This window comes from Corvus kubaryi, unplaced genomic scaffold (genome assembly GCF_017639235.1).
Source record: "Corvus kubaryi isolate FWS band 111438036 unplaced genomic scaffold, C.kubaryi_AGA036_p1.0 37301, whole genome shotgun sequence".
Classification (NCBI taxonomy): Eukaryota; Metazoa; Chordata; class Aves; order Passeriformes; family Corvidae; genus Corvus; species Corvus kubaryi.
The window spans coordinates 314,111-327,612 of NW_024581094.1; positions in this window are offsets into that span (position 1 = coordinate 314,111).

A 13,502-nucleotide genomic window follows, 5' to 3' on the forward strand; every position below is an offset into this window, starting at 1 on the left:
ATGGTTTGAAAGGGGACTTTCAAGGTGCAAAAGTGCATCTTTAATTTATTGAAACTCAACTCTCCTACCTCTATCAGCGTTGTGTGGTTGGGGTCTTTCTCTACACAGCCCCACAGCTGAGCAGAGATTCTTGAGACCTCTCATTTATAGAATGCCTGAGCTGTTTCTGGCCTGGCACTGGTGCAAGCTGACTAAAGGATCAGGATGCTGGCAGGTGAGTTGAGCTGGCACTGCCCAGATTGTGAGGGTCAGCCATCCAGCAGTCCCAGTAAATGCTGGGATTGCTGGATAAACCGCTTTACAGGTGGGATTGATCATTCTCTCCTGATTGAGGTTAGGTATTACTGCCCCTGCTTTATAGGTTATGTTGTTTCTGTAGGATTGTTTTCATCTTGGTTCTGGTGTCAGTTTTATTTTGCTGATGTTATGAATAAAAATCTGTGCATAATCTATAATGATCCCTCTTGGTAGGAAATGCCCCTGAACTCACCTGGCTCACAGGACAGAGGGTGTGATCTGAGGCCAAGTGGCAAAGCTGCCACCCAGCTCCTTATTAAGCCTCAGTTGAGATTGAAAAAGCATCAATTCTTATTTGCTTGTTTATTTAATGCAAAGAGCACTTCTGCAGAGCAGTTCCTTGTTCTGCTGTGAAGCAAAGGCATTCCAAACCCATCAGGCTCTGAGCCTTTAATATTGAGAATGCTGGTAAGATTTGGACAGCAACAGGTACTTACCTTCACAGGCACCTGAGGGGAGGGCATGTTCGACGGGCTGTGGCTTATTCGTGTGTCAAGTGCTGCTGTAACGTCTAATTAAAAAAAAAAAAAAAGCTATTGGGAGGTGATTTAGTGCAAAGTTCAGATTTTCAGCAGAACACAAAGTCCTTTTCCCTAAAGCAGGACGTGACACAATCATACCTTCAGATCAGCAGCCAGGCTCTCTCTTCCTCATTGTTCACTACCTCCCCTGCTAAATCCCTGCAGCACTCAGCCTTTTGGAGAGGTTGGAGGCCCGAGCAGAATTCAAGGCAGTCATCTGTCTTGACATGGACTTTGGATGTTAGGGTGACATCCTTATGCCTTAACCCAGCTGCAGAGGAACAATTCCAGTACTGAAGCTGTTGGAAGTCAAAAGGTTGCAAGAGAAACTCCTGACAGAATTTTTTTTTATTATTTTTTTTAAAGACTTACAAGTCTGGTTATTGCAACCTTTGGTCTCACTGGATTTTTTTCTCTTCCCCTGGTCAGTCCCCAATTCTTGGGTGAAAAGCCCAAAAGAAAGGCTGTACTCATTTGGATCAAGCTGTACAGAGAAACAGTTCTTCCCTTCTACTCCCTGTGGGGATGGTACCCTACAGTGTGAGAGCTGGCTTTCCTGGAGCTACTGGTCAACAAAAAATTGCTTAGGTGCACAGCTAATTCCTCTGCCCCTCTGGAGAACCAGCTGTCCCAGCTCCCTGTGCTGTGCTCTCGTCAGACAGGATGCAGTCACTGCACTCACCTCGTTTATAGCCTGTTCTGTCAGGTCACAATCCAGCAGCCTGGATCAGCTAATGAAATCTGAGACTGTGCCCAAACAACTTCTAAATTCTCTTCCCTGTGAACCAGAAAGTCCAGAAATGCTGCTTCATTACCAAAGCATTTCCATGCATGTACCCTGCAGGTGCGTGCAGTGCAATCCCCCTGTGTCCACAGCTACCTGCCAGGGGTTTCCAAGCTGCCTGCTGAAGACAAATCTGCAAAACAGGCTCCCAACATCAGAGCAGTGCCCTGCCAGTGGGGAGGATTGAAGGGGTGTCATTAAACCTACGGCAAATACAAGCTGTGCAGTGCTGCGGGGAGTCTGTGTCAGGCTGCAAAGTCAGATGTGTCTCGCTGTGCCAGAAAACCTCCTCAAGCTGAAGGGCAAGCCAGAGACAGAAAAGGCACCAGCACGTGGCTGTGTCCTGCTAGTGACTGCTGCTAAAATGCCTTGTGTTAGCCAGATAAGACCATTTCAGCTCCAGCTGATGGTAGTGCTCAAATGGTGCGCTCACTGCTGGAGAGAGCTCTTCTGCACAGTGCAGGGCTCCAACAGCCTGAGCTGTGCTGGGGGCTGGCTGAGGTCTGCCAGCCACACCGAGCTCCAGGAGCCCATTTGGTGGAAAGGTGCACAAAAGGAAGAAATTCCAAAGTTAAGAATGAGTCTCTCTTGAAGCTGGCAGAGCTGCTGCCAAGATCCTTTTCAAGCATTTACCAGGCAAGATTTGACAAAGGGCAGACTGGTCCAAAGGGAATGCAGTGGATCAGGGCAGCTATTTATACTCCTGTAGGGATGCTGGGTCAGCTATTTCCCACGAGCTCTTAATTCCTTTGTTCATTTTCCCCTATTCATAAGAACCTCTCCAGAAACTTTCTTAGGAGGTGTGTGGAGGCTTTCCTCCCCTGCCTGCACTCTCACTTGTTTCTCATTCCTGGCTTGAAAGATTTTGATTCACTGAGGCTTTATTTCAGCTTAAGAAACCTCTTGCAGAAAAATCATCAGTATTGGTGAGAGAAACACCTCAAACCAGGATTAGACAAACATAGATGAAAATTTATACTTTAGAGTAAGAGGAAGCCTCACCAGGAACCAAGTACTGACAGAATGTCATCATGGCTGGAACCAAGTGTGGGTGAGGGAAAACATCAAAGAATTTGCTATAGCCTGTTTCCCACCTGGTGATTGTGATTATTTGTCATAGCAGGGAACTGGAGCCTTTCCTTGGGCTGGTGGACTGTGACACACAGAACTTCAGAGGCTGATCGTGGTACAGCTGCCTTCCCAATGCTGCTCTGGGGAACTCAGCTTTTATAGCTCATGCACCCAATCCCATTGCCCATTGGGATGCCCTTTTTCCTTGCCAGACTTTTTCTCTAGATTAGCAAATGAAGAAAACCTATTTTCCCTTGTTGCAGGGAGGAAACTCGGTGCCATTCCCTACCAGGGTTGCAGGCTTCAGGCTGTTCCGTGTATCATGCAGAGTTCTGTACCCATTCCTCGAGAACAGCCAAGCACAGAAATATTAATTTTAACTTTTAAATTATGAATTAATTTAAGTTTCTATGTAGCCAGTGAATTTAAGAGAGATTTGTGTGGTGAGTCTTGCAGCTAATATTTCTCTTGAGAGCTGCAGAGAAGGGGGGAGAGGAGACTGAATTGTCTCTACCCTTAGCCAAGCAACCAGCCGTGCATCTGTGCAAGTGTGTGCTGGCAATACTAATCAAAGCACTGCTGGCAGAGCCCTGCACAGAGAACTCGGGGTTATGGGAGCAGCTCATTAATTTGCTGATCACCACTGCAGTTTTTTAAAAACCACTGACCCCTTCTTAATCCTAATTTGACTCCAGACTGCAGGGGTTGTAGTTTCCCCTGCCCTGGTCCCACAGCAAGTAAAATGCTTTCTGCTGTTATAAAGGAGAGCCAAGGAGCTGGGAATCTGACTGGGTGTGGGAAAAACAGACATGGGTAAACACGGGCTTACCCTGACCTATGGAGCATTTCTTTAACTCTCCACAGTTATAGAGGATTATAACAAAAGCAGCCCAAGCCTGTGTTGCTCCTCTCACCCGGGGAGCACTGCAGGCTGCAGTAGAAGCGTCACACCAGAGCCCAGGAGGACTCTGGTAGGGAAGGTGCTCCAAGCCCAGTCCTGCTGACTTCAACTGGGCGAGACTTCGCTTGGAAAGGGTCCCTCAGGGTGTCGTGCAGAGGGCTGGAGGCTGCTCTGCCTCCTGCTCACAGCCAGACCATGTCCATGAACACCATAACTACAGGCAGCAGGAACGATGTTTCAAGCTCAATTACAATTTCAAAGCACCGTGCTGGGCTTGTTCCACAACCTTGATATTAACAAGCACAGTCAAAAAGAAGGAGGGAATTTCATCTGTGTCTTGCACATGATTGTCTTTGCTAACCATGGCCTTTGTGCCTCCCCTTCCCACCTTTCTGTGGGGTTAAATCAAGGGCCAAGAATATATCCATGCAACACAGGCAAGAGCAAGAGACTCAGGGAGGAGGTTCTGTTCATGGAGCCTCTCCAGGCCAGGGCCTGGCATGAAGTCATCTGCCAGAAAAAAACCATGTTTAATTACCTGCATTAATATTCAGGTCCTGAAGCCCTCAGCATTTGTATTTATTCGCTCATATAAATGAAACAGGCTTCCCAGAGCAAGGCTGCTGACAGCACGTTTCCCTCGAGGCCCTTTCTGAGGGAAGCGTTTGCCATTTTGCATACATACATACATTTCAATTGATTACAATGTGTTGATTGATTAAATGAAATAAGGTGGTTAATTGACAGCTGTACAAATCAGCGAGGGTCAGAGTAAACACATGGAAAATACACGTGGTTCACTTTCAGTTCAGTTTCACCTGAGATCAGTGGTTCTTTGTCATTTCTTACATAGGGGGTTTGAGCACTTGGTTGGAACAGAGGAAAGAGCTTTATGAGAGAGGCAGACACTGGCCACTGAAAAACAAAGCAGGACCATTGCCAGGTGCCCCAGTGTCTCCTCTGTGCCTCTGGGCAGGTCTGCCTGACATTCTCTATTTCTCATGGCTATGGAAGGTTAATGGTCAGAGCTGGGAACAATGCTGGATTCCTGTGCTGCTCTCTTCCCATCCACATCCATATGGAAATTGCAGCCCCACCCTGCAGTACCAACACTGTTCCCACCCACCGAAACCATCTGCTGCCACGATGCCTTCTTCCCACAGCACCTCCCAGAGTCCTGAACCTGGTCTTCATCAGAGCATGAAACAGGTGAAACTGGTCCTGTGCTTAGTATCCCCCATCCCTGTGACTGGCAGCTGCCATGGAATCTCTGTACTTGCCACGTTCCCCCAGAAAGCACTGGCTGCCAAGGGATACGGACAGGGGGAACTGCCCTGCACTCGAGGAGCCCCTGAGAAGAATTATCTGAGTAGGAACCTCGACCTAGTTTTGTCCGCAGAGCTTTCTTGCTGTTCTTTCTTTCTGAAAGAGAATTTGACATTTTTAATATAAATGCCAAATTACTTCTGGCTAATTAGGGACTTTAACCCCAGAATTAAGTCTTGGGGTAGGCTAGGTGGAAAGGGAAAAGCCCAGCTTGAGAAGCTGTATAGAGCAAACTCACTACCAGACACCAACCGAGAGGGTGTAGGTAGGGCAATAGGGCAGGTGGAAACAAGCATGGAAAACACATCTAGAGTGGTTTTAAGGATAAATTCATGGCTTTGCAATGGTCAGCAGCACTGACACGCTCAGGAGAAAGCTGCCTGTTTTGTAGCTGACAGCACTCTGTGTTGTCCAGTCCATGGGGTTTCTGCAGCCCTCTGCTCTCAACTTGGTCCAGCCACTCAGATGTGCCAGCGCTGTCCTTCATGCCACCCTTGGAGTTAATGCTGACTAGTGGATCATGGGAATACATCCTGACTTAACACTGTTCATGAATTATCACCCAACTGCCTGTAAGGATGACGACAAAGTCCTAGGATTTTTAATGTCTTTTAAACCCACTTGGCAACACCAGGAGCTGAAGGAGGTTCCTCATGTAGACATTTAATGAGCTAAACCACTTCTGACAGCAATAACCCAGCATCTCACACTGATACTCCTTCTTCAGACAAAGACCACGGTCAAATCTGTAATTGGAGCTGATCAGGGGGCCCAGATGAGCTGGATGCAGAGAGAGGCCTGCCTTTAGTTTTATTTTCTTGCATTTCGACCAAGGCACACTGTCAATGTGTTTTACACTTGAAGACTGCTAAAAAGGCTGCTCTGCCATGAAGTGAAGAGCAACAAATCACAGGCAAATAATCCTGAGTCCTTAGTCTGTGATTTTTGCTGTTTGACTGCTCCTGCACGTGCTTTGAGAATCAACAATAATTAATATCCACCTCTGGATGGATGGTGTGTTTTCAGCTCTGCACAGTGCCATCCTCTTGCCACAGTGTCACTACGAAATTATGTTATGAAGAGTTTTTCAGAGGTTTAAAGTAATTTTTAGGTATATATTGCTAAAGTTATTGAATACTGTGATTTTTATGCCAAGTGACACTAGGCATGATAAAACTCTTCTTTTTTTTCTTCCACTCCCAAGGGAAAACAAAATAAAGACAGAATACAAGTCAAATATTTTGAGTTTTGCTTGGAATGTCCGGTACATGTGACAAACTTCTTTTTGTGAGAACATTTAATTGTTCTGTGAAAAAATTTTTAGTCTGTTCATTTCTGGACTTTCTTGGACATAACAGCATTCCAATAACCCAAATCAAAGCTGAAGCTGTGACCTCTGAAGGTCACAGTTAGCAAGAAACCTGGCACAGGCATCACTCTGAGAAGGCTGAAACCCTGGGGTCCTTGGTAGTTGTCATAGGTTAGCAAGCATAGTCCCGGAAGGGACGTCCTTGCTAAGGGGTGCTTACAGTTTCCTCTGGGAACTGATAGAACCTATCAGCTGGCCAGTTTGAATATGGACAATTCTCTAAGCCACTTAAAGTTGTGATCACCTCTGTGATCCACATTTAAGAATAGGCAAACTCCCCCTCCAAGCTCTCTCTCGTTTCCGGCGCTGGGACAGGTGGCTGCAGGCCCCGAGTGGGGGCCAGCGGGCCCGGCCAGGCCCTGCCTGGGCCAGGCCGGGCCGGGCCACGGCCATCCTGAGGCCAATGGACCTGTTCCAGCCGTGGAACCCCCCCCACTGCCTTGCCGTGGGCAGCCAGAGCGGCTCAGCTCTCCCCCCTCTCCACTGCGATAAGAAAAATTCAACATTCCAGCTGCAAAGCTGCAAGGCCGAGGTGAGATTAACCCTTTTATTGCTGTGAAGAGCTGAAAACCTGAGGGAAGAGAGAGAGGAGATGCTTAAAGCTGAAATTCTGTTGTGAAGCTATGATATATCAGAGTATCCTGTTGTAATTTCATGAAGATACGGGGGGTGGAGTGTTCAACTCGTGAGCAAAAGCACCTGCGCTGAGATAGGCAGATGCTGACGCAGCTGTAATTTCATGAGAAGTTTGGACAGGGAGAGATGAACCAGATGAGGACTTTTGCTCCAAACGGGAAAGGAGAAAACCTCAGTCCGTAGAGATGAACCAGATGAGGACTTTTGCTCCGAACGGGAAAGGAGAAAACCTCAGTCCGTAGAGATGCTCCCAGAGATAGTCCTAAAGATGAAGATGATGAAGACCCTTTGCTCCCAGGGAAGGAGAAGGGCCTCTGTTTTTGTTTCTGAACGGCTCAACCTTAAAATTGTACCCCAAAAAACTTCAAGAGTGGACCCTCGAAGGCAGTTGCGGGAAAAGCTGCAAGTCGGGGAAAGGACTCACACGCAGGCAGAGAGACTCCTCTTCCTAAATGGACTGAACAATATTTGGAAGTGGGAGGCTGTCTCGTTGTGATAATGTTTTCATAGCATGAGCAAGAAGAGACTTCTCTTTCTAAATGGACTGAACAAGGTTATTATGGAAGTGGTAAACAGACTGAACATCTTAAGGGTTGTCTTTTCACATCGTCAGTGGGAGAAGGGAGGAAGGTGGGGGGAGGAGGAGAGTTCTGAAGGTGGTATAATTTTTTTTCTTCTTTTAGGTCTGTTAATAAACTTCTTTATATTCTTTCAAGTTTGGTGCCTGTTTTGCATTTCTCCTAATTCTTATCTCACAGCAGATAAACAGTAATGAGTATTTTGGACCAAACCACTACAGTAGTGGACTCGGGGGCTGCTAGAAAGACCTTTCATCACTAGTAACTCATCACAGTGGCCACAGTGGAAGCCAGACCAGGAACATTTGGTTTTCCAAGGCTCACAGACTCAGTGATGTCACCTAGCTGTGTGATTTCATGATTATACCCTTTCCTAGATAGCTGTGCCCACCTCCATCTACACTGTCCTGCTCCACCTGAAATTACTGTCAATAATTTAACCACTCCTGAGCTTTCAACAACGAAGCTGCACTGGGTTTATCCTCAGGAAGTTGTGGGAATGGGCAAGGACAAGCTCCTTGCCATGTCAGTTCAGGCTGTGGTGTGGCTGTCAGGGGACTCGCTCTTGGTGCTATTGCAAAGAAGATGCTGAACTCAGTGAGAACGAACAAGCTATTTATTAAAGAATAGACAGTCTGTGGAGGTAAAGGATTAACCTGACAGCTGCTGCTGAACTTAGCAGAGACCAGGCCTTGCCATGGGCTACTGTCTTTGCATCCCTGTGCCACGGTGAGCGAGTGGCACATCGAGGCAGCCATCCAGCAGCACTCTGTCATGTGCTGCCTGGGAAAATAATTTCCACATCCTTGTTCCCCTTCTAATCCTCATCACAGGCTGGCTGGCACTAATGGAGAACATTTATTGATCCACACAGGAGGTTCCTGATGGCCCATTGGCTTGAGAGGCTCTCCATCCCCTCCTCTCCACAGGTATCTGCCTTGTTGAATAATTTTCTTGCAGTGGGTTGAGAAATGCCAACGAAATACAAACTGGGAGACTGACAGGGAGGAAATGTCATGGCTCAGCTGTTTCTGCTTGCGTGAGGGGGACTGAGCACACCTGCTGGGTGTGAAGGCTTGCATCAGTGCCACTCTGTGGAATTTCACCGAGGTCTATTTGTCTTTGAATGGAGATGGAAACCCTGTTAGAGATGATGTGTTTATTTGTGCACTGTGGGTACAGAGGCCATTAAAGTTTTGCACACATCTGATTCAAAAAGTATGGACAACAGTAGCAAGTATTTCCAGTTTGGGAACAACATTTCATTCCTGCCTGTAAATATGTGACAAGGGAGATGTATTTTCTTGGCAGGAGAAGAGAATGGCTTGTTAGCTGTTTGCTGTGCTGACCCTTTGAATTCAGTTAGAAAATCAGGACCTCAGGTGAGCTGTTCTGAGCACTCAGCCTGGCCCAGGCTCCGGTGGCATGACAAAAGCTGGATGGTGAGCTGGAGAGAACATCCCTGTGCCAGCATCTTCCCTTGGCCAGACAGGTGACTGGTGGGTGGTTGGTTCTGGTCTCCTTGGAGTCTCATCTGCTGTGGGTTCTGGGGTTCTCTTACACTTCTCATCTGTGTTGGGATTGCTTTCAAATTTGCTTCCATTAGCAAGTCTAAACACAGATTGATCATCTTGGAAAAGACTCTGCCTGATTGTGTTTAATGCAAACATTTACTAAATAGAATAGATCCTACAGTCACCTCCAAACTGTCCAAGTATTGTAATAATTGGAGTAATAAAATCAAACTTACAGTAATGAACTGCATTGGGTTTGCAGGGCCTGGTTTTGGTAGCGGGGGGGGCACAAAGGTGGCTTCTGTGAGAAGCTGCTGGAAGCTTCCACCATGTCCGGCAGAGCCGATCCCTGATGGCTCTGAAGGTGGACATGCTGCTGGCCAAGCTGGGCCAGTTAGAGATGGTGATAACGCCTCTGTGACAACAGATTTAAGAATAAATCAAAACAAAAGTTGTTGTGCAGTTTTGTGACTAGAGAAGAGCAGGAGTGAGAACATGTGAGGAGAACAACCTGCAGACACCAAGGGCAGTGGAGAAGGAGGGGGAGGAGGTGCTCCAGGAGCCAGAGCCGAGATTCCTCTGCAGGCCGTGGTGAGACCAGGGTGGAGCAGCTGTGCCCCTGCAGCCCCTGGGGATCCACTGGGATGCAGAGATCCATCCACAGCCCCTGGGGATCCCTGGGGATGCAGAGATCCACCCACAGCCCCCGAGGATCCACGGGGATGCAGAGATCCACCCGCAGCCCCCGGGGATCCCCGGGGATGCAGAGATCCACCCGCAGCCTGTGGGGATCCCTGGCGGATGCAGAGATCCACCCACGGCCCGTGGAGGAGCCCCACACCAGAGCAGGGGATGCCTGCAGGAGGCTGTGATCCTGCGGGAGACCCATGGAGAGAGGGCCCTGCTCGCAGGCTGGAGCAGCCTGGCCTTGGAGGAGTGCACCCCGTGGCAGAGTGACCCACGGCGCAGCAGTTTTGGGAGCAGTGTGTGCCCGTGGGAGGGACTCACGCTGCAGCAGGTTGCAGAGAGCTGTTGTTACTGAGATGAATTCACACTGGAGAAGTTTGCAGAGAACTCTCCCGTGGGAGGGACCCCACAGTGCAGCAGGGGAACGACTGCTCTCCCTGAGAAGCCTCAGGTGATGAACTGACCATAACCCTCACTCCCTGTCTCCTTGTGCCGCTGGGGTAGAAGGGAGGGGTGGGAGGAAGGTGTTTTTAAGGGCTTATCTTACTTCTCATTATCCTGGTCTGATTTTGTTAGCAATAAAGTCACTTTATATCTCTAAGTTGAGCCTGTGTTTGCCCTGGATGGTATTTAGTGAGCAATATTTCCCAGTCCCTATCTCAGCTCAGAGACCCTTTGTCCAGCTGCTGAGGGTGCTAAGTGAGTGGCTTTCATGGGTGCCTGGCATTCTGTCTGGGTCAACCAGGACATGCATATATACCAGAGGTATAGGGGAACCTGCTATTACTAAAAAATACATAATTAAATAATAGAGTTTGGAAATTGCAATGTCAAATCAGAACAAAAATTGTGAGGCTGATGGTTTTGGAACAAATGATCTCATTTCATTCCTGGAAGGGTAGAAGTCTAAACAGTCTGGAAGTGGATATAAACATTACAAAATATACTGAAGAAAATGCATTCTAATACTGGAAGAATAGCACACCTAAAAACATCAGATCTGCAATAAAAAGCTACGTGGGTGAAGTCAGAGGAACAACTTACATTTGGTTACACAAGTATCAGTATATAGATATAGATACAGATATAGATATATGGATGTACACATGCATGTATCAAATATTCAGTTCTAGACCCCTGTTGCTGCAGTTGCAGAAGAAATGAACTCTTAGCTGCTTTTGATTTCTTTCTATTTGGTCACCCATTCTCCTTGCTTTTCCCTTGGGTCCTCTGATTGTTAATCTTACAGGCCACGGAGCTTTATTAAAATAACACACCAGGAAGACATTATTAATTATTAATAAAGGCTTTATATATTTCTTCTCAATAATTTAAACTCATTATAGTCATAGCTATTACATTAAACACCAGGTCAGTTAGTACAGATGGGATTGCTGACAGGGAATTGTCACTGTAATGTTATCCTGACTTGGAAGGTGTCCATTAATTAACACTTAAAGCCCAACTTGGAATCATAAGAGTTTTTTTCAGCAACCTCACTGAAAGGACTCTTGAAGAGTTGGTGACCCAGTGCCACAGCCTTGCAGACCTTCCCTGAGCCCTCATGCTGGGTCAGGAGATCGCTGCCCTGCCCTCGCCTTTCCCAGGACGTCGCCTCCCCTAGCAGGGCAGTGCCCGCCGGGGCACAGGCTGCTGCATCCATCCCCAGCCCCTGCAGCCCCGCGCTGGGGCTGCAGAGAGACTAGGGCTGTAAAAGGGTTAACAATCACCACTCCTGGGAGCAGAACAATTTCTGCTGTGACCCAGACCGAAGGCTGTCTGTCCCTGGCAGCGAGCTGCTCAGTGTACCCCACAGATAGGGAATGCTTTCTTTGGCAGGACACCTGCACTGGCAGTGTTGCTCATTAGTTTTTCTGCAGGCACTAATTAGGGGCCTCAAGTCCTCCTCACTTGCTGTGTCTTTCATGTGTCAGTTCCATTTCTTCCATCTGCTTGTTTTTGTTTCTCTCTTTCCTGTGCTGACTCATCTGCCCAAGACAGGCAGCTCCTTGGCTGTGCCTCTGGGGAGCTCTGCAGCAGCCGCTGCTCCATCCCGTGCCTGCGAGGCCAAGGCTTGCACCATGCCAGGGCAGGCAGGCACACAGTGGAGCTGGCATTCAGGCAGCTGAGAGGGAGCAGGGATTGCACACCGTGCAAGCCAGAGACAGCTTTCACCAGCTCCAGCACTCCCAGCTGACCAAGGCTGGAACTGAGACCAGCAGCTGGTTTTGGCTATTTGAGTCGTTCTTTTGGGGAGCCTGGTTCCCCCCACTGGCCATGCAGGACTCCAAGGTATCCAGTCTCCCAAGCAAACTCCATCCCCAGCTGACCATGAAGTCACCCTCTTGCAAGCAGGAACTCTTCCCACGGGCTGGATCCTCCCTTGCACACAGAGGAGGTGCACTGATGGTGCCTTCCCTGCACCCATCAGGCACAGCACACGCTGAGGGTGACCCACGAGCCTTTTCCATGGCGGCAGAAACTGCCAGAATCCCACACCCTGGGAGCCCTGAACGACATTGCTGGGTCACCTGGTGCTTTTTAACAGAAACTCTGATGCTCAGGAGTGAGTGCCACAGCCACAGCCCATACACATGTGCTGCTGCTTTTTTTAATCCCAAATTCCCTGCCATTAACTTCAGCAGGTTCTTTGGAGCTGTTCCCATGCTGACAAGGGGAAAATCCCAACACTTTCATTGACTACTTTTCTATCTCCTCCTACATCTATATATAGGAGTAGATAGAAAGGCTCCCAGAGTCCTCTCAGCAGGCTCTGGCTTGGTTTGGAGGAGAAGGGACCCAACAATGGGTTCATTTGATCTGTTCTGTGGTTGTGGCTCTCCTTTCCTGCTTCAGACTTTTTTTCCTTTTTTGCTTTTTCTATTCTTCCTTTGATTTTGCTTCCTGTTTTGTCTTGTTTATTCGTCTGTAGAGAAGGAGAGTGAGGGAGAGGAGCTCCTTTGAAAAGTCTGGTTAAATGAGCTACTGTGGGAGTCCAAACACTCTTTATAGACAAGAAAGCTGGTGGAGAAGCAAGTGCCAGAATATTAAGCTGCTCACTGAATTGTGGCTGCAGAGAGCAGCCTTGGAGTCCTCTGAGGAGGGGCAGAGAAGGGGACAAGGACACTCATTTGCCCAGAATTCAATCCCACTCTGAAGCCACAAGCCCAAGCCTTCAAAGAACAGTCGATGTCTGGGTTGCATACAAGTGTGACAGATGCATGCTTTGGGTTCAGCTCAGCTGTGGCAGCATTTGCATTTTGGCTTTCATTAGCTTCTCATGGGCTGCATGTTTCCGTGTCCAACTCTACACTGGTCAGGTCTACGTCTGAGTCTGGTCCTGCTCCCTCTGGCAGAATGCACATTTTTTGGCTGTTACAGTTTTTTTTTTTTGTCTTTTGGGGGCTCTTTGGCTGTTCTAGAAGCAGCACAAATCACTTTCCCTCCAGTATCATTGTTTTCATACCACAGGCCTCCAGCTAGTTAGAGCTGTGCTGTGGGAGATGGGTAGAAATGACATTTCCCTCCAGTGCAGAAAACAAATTAACAAAACCAGAACAAGAAGTTTTCATCCCATCCTTTTTGTGTATCCCCAAACAGCAGCTGCTTTTCTGGCACTGCAGCTTCACCTGAATGTGCACGGGAGATGTCACATGGCCGTGGAAAGCAGAGGGAAGACCATGGAGAATGCAGCTGCCTCTTCATGGAGGCAATTTGGAGTTCATGTCCTACTTCCCTTACTGGGGGAGCATCTTGTGGGGGTGTAGATTCCCCTGATTGCAACTGACCTTGTTCATGAAGCCCTTACTGAGCTGCAA